Raw genomic sequence first — 12,748 nt, forward strand, 5'->3', positions numbered from 1 at the left:
CAGGGTTGCTGGAGGATGCATTCGGGAAGTCAAAAGATTTGCATGTGCTCAAGCATTGAGAGATGGCTCGTATTTGTACAACTCACAGCTTAATTTTGCTTTAATCCTAAAAGCATTGCACATTTAAAGACTTTCCATAGTTGAGAAATGAGAAACTGACAATTAAAATGCAGTGATAATAGATTCATGTGCTTTCTGTGTGATGCAAAATTGTTTAGGCTTCAAGGTTTATTTCGTCCTGCTCCAGAGTCATTAATCTTCCTTCTTTATTTCCTTCTGCTGTTGGAATACGACAAGGATTTGCTTTCACCTTGAAAAACTATACATGATAGGGGTTTCTTTGTCTTACTCATGAAAGCTTGACATATCCTATGGAGTAAAAGTAAATTGTTTTTTCTTTATTCTTCACTCCATTATATTCTTGAGAAATGGTTTTCAAATTACAGATTTGATTTCTCTCCTGGTATTGGAAGATCATAAACAAATGCATTTTTATGTTTTTTTTAGTAGGCTTTATGTTTTTATCCTCAGCAACTGGACTAATTCAATAAGCAGCAGACCATAAGGCAGTGAATGGATACACTATTAATTTTTATTGCTAAAGTTTCTTTTCTGTACTGTTTGATCTAAAGATGTTATTCACACTTTTATGATGACAGCAGCAGACTTGAAGCAGATCTGACTCCATAATTCTTATTGATAAAGCTGGAAATTTAAACTTAGCAGCCCAAAGGAATGACAATTGCTCACCAACTAGTTGCTAGTGTGTGAAGTCAAGGCTGTGAGAAGAAAGTGGACCAGGCACTCACTGTTCAGCTGCAGTAGGCAGACCACAGCTGGGATGGCTGCCCACAGTAGGAGCATGGGTTCAAGACAGAAACCTCGGAGATGATTAATTATTTTTCTTTGTTCTCCTCTGAAATGAGGAACATCGGCCTTAAGAGCAGGTTTTCTAAACTGATTTAATTATGTGGTTACACAAAAATTGCAGATGAAGCAGGTCCTCAGTAAAAAAATGACAGCCAAGCTGGAAGGAAATAAAAAGGAAACAAAAACAATGAATGTAAGGGTTTTCTTAATCCCAGACAGACTGGTACCCTGGCCACATCGCCTGAGACATTTTGTTTGAACTTTGCATCTGCAATTAACAAATGCAGCTGAATCTTCTATTCTCAATTCCTGACTCATCCAGTGTTAATGATTAATATTCCCTTAAGACATCCAAGCAAGGACAACAGTGGATAATTTATAATGCAGGAGAAGTGATATTACTTAAAGCTTGAAGGGATCACAGTATATTGATTTGCCTAGTATTTATTGCAGGATCACAATGCATACAATTTTATGGAAATGCAAATAAATATAGTTCAGTATTTCTGGAAACTTAATCAGAAGAATAGCATCTATTTGAAGAAGACACATAAGGTATAAGTAGACAAGTATGAAACCACTGTTTAAGCCTGTTATGTGGTACATGCCTAACAACCAGCTTGGGTATTTCAAGATGAAATAGTATATTCTGTGCTGTGTGGACAGAATGTCACAATGGACATTCCATTTACTCTTGGAAGGTTCTTCCATCTGAAATAATTTTAGAACACAAAAGAAACAGGTAAACACTAAAGGCTTTTGAAGAGGAAGACATTCTTCCAGGATGCATGGTTTGTCTGCAGCGTCTTTTAAAGAGGATGCAATAAATAATCTGAATGTCCCCATTAGTTACTATGTTGTGGCATACTCAATTCATGATGGATATATGCTAGAAACCCCTTTTCAAAATGAGAAACAAGGCAAGGGTGTCATGACTACTTCTGTTTCATATTTGTCTAGCGGTTCTACCAAACTCAGGAAGATACAAAGTAATGAAAAGAACGATCATTACAGAAACATATATACCACATAAATCAAGTAAAAAAGGAAAAAAAATGTATGTATATATGTTACTTAGTAGTAGCCCCAAAAGATCAGCTCTCAAGACTAACCTATAGGGTTTGTCAAAAGCTTTGCAGTGTAGTGAAACTGAGCTTAAGGTTTTTTATCCGACAGGTACAGAATGAATTCACACACATGCTGCCCAGGTCATGTTCTTTGTTTATCTATTTTTCTGTCTTCTAATTTCCTCCTAAGTTCTAATTTTTTGTCATTCTACTTTGTTTCAATTCTCTCTTGCTTTTTTGTAGTCAGTGCCCACAGCCATTCAGTCTCAACAAAACACACAGATGCTTATATTAAATATAAACTGGTTGGCTTATTAGCTCAGGTTTATTATCAACTAGCTCTTACAACTTACAACTTAAATTAACCCACAATTCTACTCATGTTTAGTGGCTTGGTTCCTTACTCAGGAAGGCATTCTCATCTTGCTTCTTCCATGTCTAGGTAGTGACTGCAGACTGAGCTTTTCTTCTTCCCAGAATTCTCCCAGCCTGGTGGCCCCACTTATACTTCCTGCCTGATTACTGACCCATAAGCATTTTATTATACCAATATGAGTGACAAATCTTTACAGGGGGCAAGAGCATTACACCACAGCACTTCTTTGTTCACCTAGCTTAAATACATTTTTTTACAGGACACTTGAGGCAATAAGAAAAAAGTTACAAGAGTTACATCTTATTGGTCATAGCATATTCCTTTCGTAAATGATAAGGCATCGAGCCATTTACCATGGCAGTGAAAGGTTTCAAGGTCCTAGGTGCAAGACTGTGGTCAGAGGCAGGGGCACTGTGTCTGTTGAGACAAACTTCAGAGTGGTCTGCACAGAGAATCAGGTCTTCTCAGTGAGACTTGGCAAGTGAAGAATCGCCTGATTTTGTTAGGTTACTTTGTGCTAATAAGCTTGGTAGACATCTGAAACTCTGATCTTGAGCATATCTGTAAAGTTTTTAACTTATGATCTATGTATAGAAACATTTAGTCTTGTTTGAACTTGCTCTGAAGTAAAATCAGCTAATTGTGTGCAGCTAGTCTTAGACTGGGGAGAAATTGTTATTTTTTGTGTTAATGTGAGTAAAAGAAACAAAGCAGGCTTGTAAGTGTCTTACAATAATCTGGTTTTGAAGCATATTGTACTATATTTTCTATATATCAAACTATATAGGTTAAGAAGAAGCCATCTTTTTGACCAGCCACAGGTATATGTGCACATAGGACTGAGATGAAATTATGACATGTCATATACACATGTCATATGTATATACATATGTAGTAGATTTCCCACTACAATGCAGGTAGTGAGGAGAAACCATAGGTGCTTTTGCACATGCAAAATTACAGTAATGAGTTAGAGCTTCCTAAGTTTGTGGTCCCATAGGCCTTACTCAGATGGGATTCTCCGCCATCAGAGAATCATTCCTTTGATGGGCTGACATCTGAACACTAGTTGTTACCTGCTGCAACTCCATGGTTTCCTTAGACAGTTACTGAAGATAAGTTGTGGGTAGACTGCCTTGAAATAATTTTAAGAAGTTATAACTCACACGCCAAACAATTCAGTTATTTGAAGTATGCAATTCATATACTTAAACATAGCTACAGTTGTGCAACCATGTTCACTATGATCTATATTTAAAATATTTTCATCGATCCCCAAATAAACTAGTGACAGTAGTGATTTATCTGATTCCATGTGCCTGTAGCCTCACCTTTAATCAACACATTCATGTCTCTCTGTCTGTGTTGGGTAGGTCATGGGAGCAAACTGAACATGCCACGATGCTGGATAGGAACTCCGCTCCTCATGCGGATTTGTTGATCCATCTCTGCAGTCGTGAGTCATCTGTTTTGGGTATATGGTGTAAGATCATTCTTGTGAAAATGCCTATGCACTGATCTGACTACTATTTGTTCTAAAGAGCCAGTGAATTGTTTTGACAGCCTTTAAAAATAATAGGTGAGACAAATGTGAGGGCTTATTTCTGATTTATTCCTGAAGATAGAATCTTTTCTGTTTATTTGTATTTCTTCCTTTTGACAGTATAGTGCTTTTGCAACTGAAGCTTTGTAGAAAATAATGAAATTTTGAAGCATGAGTTTTACCCATTTTTGAAATTCTTTGAGTGTCTTATATGAATTTCAGAATCACCTTGACAGTTTCTACAAAATCCATCACCAGGCATTTTGGTGGGTATTATGTCCAAGATCAAATTTTGGGTAATACATATTTAATAATATTAAGTCACCTTTAAAATTCTTAAAAATGATAGTCTGTTTATACCATGTTCAATTTTTAAAAAATATGTTTTATACTTTAAAGACTATGAGTTTTGAAATTAACTTTAATCCTAAGTATTTTATTTTTATTTTCAATGAATATATTCTCTACATTTTATTTTGAGCTGTCTGTTGCTAGTAAATAATAATAAAGCACAAATTTTGATCTGTGTTCTCTAAGCTTGATGCATGATTTGTTAGTTCTAGTATTTTTATGGATTCTTTAGAATTTTCTGTATATAAGATCATGCTATCTGAAAATATATTTGCATTTTGATTAAATTGCTTTGTGTATTCACATTTAATGCATTTTTAATATATCAGGTTTTATCTCTGTGACATTTTACAGTTTTTATATGTCTTTCTCTTCTTTTCTTATTAGGTGACTATTTTAGTGTGATCTTTCTAATTCCTGTAATAATACTCCTGTATTATAGGTTGTTCAGGGACTTATCCTATATCTCTTATCAGAATCTGCCTCATTTTTATACAAAGATTTCAGTACTATTATTATATAAGTTATGCCTAAATGTGTTATAACTCTCTGATTTAAAAAAGCTAAGAGAAAGATGTGCATAGCTACACAGCCTGTGATCTGAACAGTATTACCCTGTTTAATTTCCCTCATTTTCCTCTATAGGTTGAGCTGCCATTTGGTGTCATCTCATTACTCTGTTAAAGCATTATTCCAACATGTGTCCTTTGCATTATTATTTATTTTTCATTTAAAAATGTTTCCTGACAATTTGATGGATGTATATAATGGGTTCTGGTTACCTTCATCCCTCTACATTCTCTCATCTTGTTTTCAACTACAAATACATTCTCTTTCTACCTAACTTCCCACTTGCATGTCTGATATGGGATTTCCCTCTGTATGCTGTGATTGACATTAATGCATAAAGAAACTGTTTTGGACCTATAACAGGGCTGAACTTAGTAGGCAGGGAAAGTTAGGCTGAATGTTGGGAAAAAGAAGTGTGGAGTCAGAGAGATGCCATGTAGCCCTGCCAGAGACAGATGCAGAAACTTTAGCTGGTAAGCCACAGCCACGTGGTGATACACAGATTAATGAAATGTGTTAAATGAATATGTATGAGTTAGCCAATAAGAAGCTAGATATAATGGGCTAAGCAGTGATTTAATTAATACAGTTTCTATGTGATTATTTCGGGGCTAAGCAGCTGGGAATCAACAAGCGGAGCCCCCCTCCCATGATATATCTTTTATGTTTTAGTTTGCTTTAGCTTTGTAATGCAGTGTGTTTAACCAGGGCTGCACATGTGGGTAAGGGCATGATTCTATCAATAAGAGAATGTGTAAATCAAAAGTGTGTGCAATAGTGAAGACAATGACTTCCTCTACTCTAACAACCCTAAATTTGCATTACCACACTTGAGTGAGATGGGGTCCCATGAGCACCTCCCCTTTCTACAACTGAATGTTTGCTAGTTCAGTCTTATGAAAGTCTGATGCAGTCAACTATTGTGAGTTCATGAGTGCCATGGCAACATCATGCCAACAAGACAGCATTTCATGGCCTTCCCCCTGTATTTGACACAAATTCTTTCTGTCCCCCTCTGAGCTTTTCCCTGCATCATGGTGGGGGTGATGTGAGTGCCTTGTTTAATGCTGAACACTCAAAAGTCACTTGTTTCTAACACCTTGATCAGTCATGAGTCTTTCTATTCACTGTCATTCACTAGATACAGAAACTTCCTGACCAAGACTAAGGATAGTCTATGGAATGTTATACTAATCTATGGAATGTTATAGGTATGGGCAAATATTAAAGAGACAGTTTGATAAATACTCTTTTGAAAAGAAAAAGTAGTAGGTTTGCTCCTATTGTTTATGAACTCTGACTCATAGGCTTTTAATCAGTTGCTCGGTATCAGGCATAAACTACCTCTTATGGAGTGGAGTCAGAACCAACCAGAAATTAATTGGTTACTTTGTGACTGGTGTTCCACTATTCTACCACTGAGCACCTGGAAAACTGGTCTTGTAGCATTGTAGAGACTAAAGCTGAGAGAAAACATTGCTGACTTTCCTTCCTAACTGCTTGAAAAGCAACTTCCAGCACTAGAAAGGTCTTCCAGCAGGGAGAAAATTTCAGCCTAGTTTCAACATCATTTCTTTCAATTCTGAAACTGAAAAGTATGATGTTTTTCACAACAGGGTCTTACCACTCAGTTATGGTGGGCAACCAATGACAATGGCCTCTGGGAAGATTCCTGGTCAACAACTCCTATGGAAGTGTCCCATATCTGGCACTGGTATTTTTGTTTAATAATCCTTGACTTCTGTGATTGGCTTTATCCACCATAAATGATATCCCCATTAAGAATATTTTAAGTTAGCCTCTTCATAATATTTACAGGCATGCCCTTTGTTTTAAAATGCTATATTTCCATGTTTTATAGAACTGATGATACAATTAGATTTTACATTATTTTATAAAATTTCTTTTTAAATTAGTCAAAAAAAGAAGAAACACCTATGATTATTCTTAAGATGACATTGATATTTTTATTCCATTCTTTTTCTAAAAAAATATTGGTAATAATTGTTTCATTATAACATTTTATTTTGTTTTTAAGATTTACTTATTTAAGTGTGTGTGTTAGTTAAGTGTGTGTGTTTAAGTCTGTGTGAATTACATGGATGCCCCTTGAAGCTAGAAGATGCTATCAGATCCCCTGAGCAAGTATTCATAACTGCTAAGCCATCTCTCCAGTGCCTGTTCTTTGTTCTTTATATAGCTTGAATAGCACCATTAGTACCATTTGAAATAACTTGCTTTTCTTAGAGTTGTGTGTGTGTGTGTGTGTGTGTGTGTGTGTGTGTTTATGTCTGCCTCTGTGCATACATGGCATATGTGCATGTGTGCTCTTGTGTTTGTAGGTTGCCCTCACCCTTTGATGGGTTTGTGGATATCAACCTTGGGCATCTTGCTTTGTTATTTTTCACCATATTTTGAGACAGTGTGTCCCAGTAACCCTTCCCTCAGTGATGTGGTCACACATGATCCACGCCTGAATTTCACACAGGTGTGGGGCATCCCAACTGTGCTTTTCATTTCTGAGCAGCAAATGCTTTATTCATTGACCATTCACCCAGTTCTTCCTTCATATTGTGTGTGTGTTAAGCTGGTAACTCACAAGAAATCTTCCTTTCTCTTTTCTCTGTGATTGCATTTATATTTCCTTAATGTTTGAAAGATAACTTTATAGATGCAAGATCCATAACTGCGAGGCTTTGCCAGTATTTTGGGAGCGCCATTCATTGTCTTCTGACAAAAGTTTGCCTTGATGTTAGAGTCACTGTAGTTCCCAGAGGGATGCTTTCAAGATTTCTATTTGTCTTTAGTTCTCATCATTTTTAGTAAGAAAGTGTCAGATTGTCATATTTTAAATATAAAATCTTTGGGGGTTTTTGAAACTTTGGATGTGTTCTAAATTTTTAAAAATAAAACTTAGAAATTTACAGTGATCATATCTTTTTTTAAAATTTTTTATTAAAAGATTTTTTTTCTTTTTACATATCAACCACAGTTCCCCCTCCCTTCCCTTTTCCCGCTCCCTTCACCTTCTACTCATCCACACCTCAGAAAGTGTAAGGCCTCCCTCGGAGAGTTAAAAAATATCTGACTTATCAAGTTGAGGCAGGACCAAACCCTTCTCCCTGTATCAAGGCTGAGGAAGGTATCCCTACACAGGGAATGGGCCCTAAAAAGCCAGTTCATGCACTGGGATAAATCTTGGTCCCACTGCCAGTGGCTCCACAGACTGCTCAAGCAACGCAACAGGTACTCACATTTAGAGGGCCTAGTTCAGTCCTACGCAGGTTGCCAGCTATCAATCCAGAGTTAGTGAGCTCCCACTAGCTCAGGTCAACTGTCTGTATGGTTTTCCCAGCATTGTCTTGACCCCTTTGCTCATATAATGCCTCCTCCCTCTCTTCAACTGAGCTGAAGGAACTCAGCCCAGTGCTCAGCTGTGGATCTCTACATCTGCTTCCATCAGTCACTGGTTAAAGGTTCTATGATGACAATTAGGGTGATCATCTATCTGATTACAGGGGAAGGTCAGTTCAGGCACCCACTCCACTATTGCTAGGAGTCTTAGCTGGCTTCATCCTTGTGGGTTCCTGGGAGTTTCCTTAGCACCAGATTTCTTCCTAAGCCCATAATAGCTCTCTCTATCAAGACATTTTTTTCCTTGCTTTCTCTCTCTGACCTCCTCCAACTCAACCATCATTTTCCTCATGTTCTCCTTCCCTCGCCACTTCTTTCATGCTCCCAATTTATTCAGAAAATCTTACATATTTCCCCTTCCCAGGGACATCTAAGTATGTCTCTCTTAGGGTCGTCCATATTCCCTAGTTTTTCAGGGGTTGTTGATTGTAGCCTGGTCATCCTTTTCTTTAGGTCTAATATCAACTTAGGAGTGAGCACATCACATATTTGTCATTCTGGGTCTGGGTTATTTCACTCAGGAATATTTTTTTCTAGATCCATCCATTTGCCTGCAAGTTTTAAGATGTCATTATTTTTTACTGCTGATACTCCATTATGTGATTGTACTATATTTTCTTTTTCCATTCTTCGGGTGATTATATCTTAAAAGTTATTTTCTGTTCCTTGTTTTTTTCGTCTGCATTTGGCGTAGCTATCTGATGGCATTTACCATGGTGCTCAACCTTTCTATGAAGCGCCTACAGTTTGTCTTCATTCTTTATTTTCTTTGTTCTTCAGAGTACACCTGTTCCATCTATCTTCAGGTTTGTGGGGTTTTCTTCTGGAGGCTAATACCTACTGTTTAGTTTCTTGTGGACTATTTAACTAGTCACTGTACACAGGTAACAGCAAGATAGCTTTATGAAGGAGCAAGGTAAACTGTATATTACCCAGAAGTTTACCTAGGAGTCTAGGAAATTCAGAAATAAGTAAACTGCTGCACTCAAATACACCTGAAGGACTGTCCTCAATGTTTACCACCAGCAAATGAATATTACCATGGATCACCAATGACCACGGAGCATTGGAAACAAAAGGGAAATCAAACTATAAGTCAGCGTACATCTTCTGAAATCATAATGTGACTCCAGAAGATTAGACGGTCTGAAGGCATGGTCAATAAGTTTACTGTCATTCTTATGACTGCTCTCTTTAAAATAAGTCATATTTTATTATTGTTATTACTGTATCTTATCTACATAGTAATACATTTCCCTGTGGTGTTTCCATAGTGCATATACTTTGCTAGGCTTTCTCTGCTATGCCACTTTCCAGCTACTCTTTCTCCTTCTTCACCTTTTACTGTCCTCTAGTCCCTTACCTTTCTTCCTACAATGCTGCGCCCACTGGCAGTGAGATCAGAATTTATCTCTAGTGAGTGAATTGGAATGAACTGACATTTTGGAGCCCATTCTCTTTGATAGGAAAGCTAGCTCAGGCTAGATATAAAGAAGAGGGCCTTGATCCTCCCTCAAAGTGATTTGAGAATATGAAAAGATGTCTAAAAGCTAAAAGTGGCCTTAGATGTTGGAAGCTAGCAAGAAAATGAAGGAATTAGTCCTGCAATGCAAATGAATGCTAGGAGAAAGGGTAGAATATATGTATGTGTGTATATGTATATACATGTGTGTCTTGTGTGTGCATAACATTTTCATTTATTAATTCAGGTATATGGATTATTTAATTCAAAAATTAAAACTATGGTATAAAATTCAGTAATGAATTTTTACAGCATAGCTTATAGTTTCTTTTTTAAGGTCACATGTCTTTGAAGGATAAGCTTAGGCTAATGATTATTAATAATAAGTAGTATGTAAAATTGATATTTACTGTGCTTTTTTTCTCTACATTTGTGTGTAGCTGAAAATTATCATAATAAAGATAGAAAAAAAAGAATGTACTGTAGATCACAAGGTTACACACGACACCTTAAATTCCATGGAGTTTAAATTTTTGAACTTGTCAGAAGGATATTAAACTTTGGTTTGATCATGTCACATCCTTTGACATCTTTGTGTGTGTGGAAGGTGTGTGCACAGTATATCACTCAGTAAAAGGCACCATATCAAGAGATCTAGTCTTCAAAATCAGCAAATACCCTAGGTATTTGAAATGGCTGATGGGGAAGAATTATATGCAGCATTGAAATTAGAGAGTTGGGATGAATATCAATTTATTACATAAAGTTTATGCAGGTCTTAATATTTGCCCATGTAGATAGGTATAGTTGTTTAAAGTCTATTTTGTTTTAAATATTTTTCACCCTTGTGATTTTTTTAAAGAAAAAAGAGTAAAGGAGAAAAAAAATAAAAAAAAGATTTTTTTGTCAAAATCTATGTATATTATTTTATCTTTTAAAAGTCTTTAGTATTCAGTAAGATTATTACTTTATGATAGCTAAATTACACTTCTCCAATTTCAGAGAAATTAATGGACTAATGACAGAGTACATTACAGTTTAATGACCTTTAAAAAATCAAATTAATGTGTCATGAGTAGCAGGCAAATGGATCTGATTTTAATATTTACTAACAAATTAATGAGAACACCAGCTCAAACCAACCCTATGTTTTGATTTTTCTTTATTACTTTGCTCAAGATTAGGGCAGATAAGAGTCAAGCACCATTTCTCACCTCATTGTTTGCTCTGTCAAATTCTATTTCTCTAAAATTAAACACAAATGCAACCCTACTTTGTCTGGTGCGAGAGGCACAGTTTAGAGGTATAATTTATTCCACACCCCTTTGAAATGAAAGAATAATGAGTCATTAGAGTGTCCATGTTTTTCTATTTGTCCTTTCAATGTCATACCTCTCCCTATCAAAAGTTCCAGACCTGCGTACCTGTCACTAATGAGAACCTTTTTTACAGTTCTGGTGCTTACACTGCCACTTCCATATACAGTGTCTCTGTGTTGTAGCCTTTATTTTCAGAGCATTGACTGTCCTTAAAACTGAATGACATTACGTATGGTATAGCAAAGTTTTCTCTAGAAAGATATTTTAAAAACACATTGAGCGTCAGGGTTGAGTTTTTTCTTCATCTCCAGAACAGAACTTGAATAATGACCTTCTGATGGATCTGTTTACCAGAACCTGGAATTATAGTTGTATATTCACTTCCCAGGGTAAGATACTGTTTGATTTACCATTAAAAAATAAAATTTTATCTATTCCAGTTACCAACTATTTATTTGATCAACCGTAGAAATCTATCTTTATTTATACATTACATTCAAACAAAACCCAGATCATTAAATATCTTTGGAAGATTTCATTGAAGTGTACAATGTTTCCTAATATAATAACATTTTTTACTCATTTTCAATGTGTTGGTTTTTGTTTTATCCTTTATATAATATTTTATTAGTTTGCTTTAGAAGCTTGCTTTTTTTCCCCAATGGGAGACAGAAAGCAAGTGGGTGTGGATGGAAGGAGAGGTATGATAAAAATTTTATTTTCAATAGAAGAAAAAAATAGTAAACAAGCCAACCAAAAGGAAACTGGCTCGTTATGTGCATGTGTTCATGGTGCTTTTATTCTGTTTCTGGTTTCCTGCCCAATATCCTGTGAGTGTGTTTGCTCCTCTGTTCAAAGGACCTGTGCCTCATTTCTCACCATTGAACATTCCTCACCAGTCTTTCATTTGCGCATCCATTAACTACATCAGCCACAAACTGCTTTCTTTTCTTTTACTAATGAGACATCACTTATGAAGTAGTGGGGAGCTGGAGAGATAGATGAGTGTTTATGCTCATAGATTAGCCTAGAATAGAACTCAGGCTACAATGTCTCTGGCTTCTTTGGGCACCTGCAATGATATGCACACAGTCACACACACACACACACACACACACACACACACACACACACACACACATATATAATTAAAGTAAAAAAATCTTAAAAGTAAATTAAAAATTAAATTTTGTCTTTTAATTCTGTCTCTTGATAGCTTTCCCAAAACTATGACTTTGAGCTATCATAGGACCAATTTCTCCCCATTCCCACAAAGCTACAAAGCACTGATAAGAAAGCAACACAATTAAGAAAAAAACACAGTGATTGTGTGTGTTTATTTGTGTATAAAAACAGAACTATTTTAGAATCTAAAGATAACTTCAGCAAAAAATGCAAAAGAGCAGCGCTGACATTCAGAAAATGTTATCCCTTCCTTTATGAATGGTTGTTATTCTATCTGTGTCACTCTATGCTATTATTCAAGAATTTCTTTTAAATATCAAGTATCTGACAGCATCTGTTGTATAGTGCCACTCAACAAACATTAGTCTGTATTAAATTATTGCTTTTACATTTCCACATCTTTTCTAATTCTGTTTTCTACAAAGTTCTTTGTTTTTAAGTAGGAAACATATTTATTTCTCCCGTCTAATATATTCTGAGAGTATTTTTATGGATGGACTAGCTTTTGTAGGGTCCTCAGGAGTCAGATTAAAATGAAGGAAAGCAAATAGCACTGTACAACATGAAAAAGCTGGATGGAAGGAACATAGA

Source organism: Myodes glareolus, chromosome 16 (genome assembly GCF_982192425.1).
Source record: "Myodes glareolus chromosome 16, mMyoGla1.1, whole genome shotgun sequence".
In the NCBI taxonomy this organism is placed as follows: domain Eukaryota; kingdom Metazoa; phylum Chordata; class Mammalia; order Rodentia; family Cricetidae; genus Myodes; species Myodes glareolus.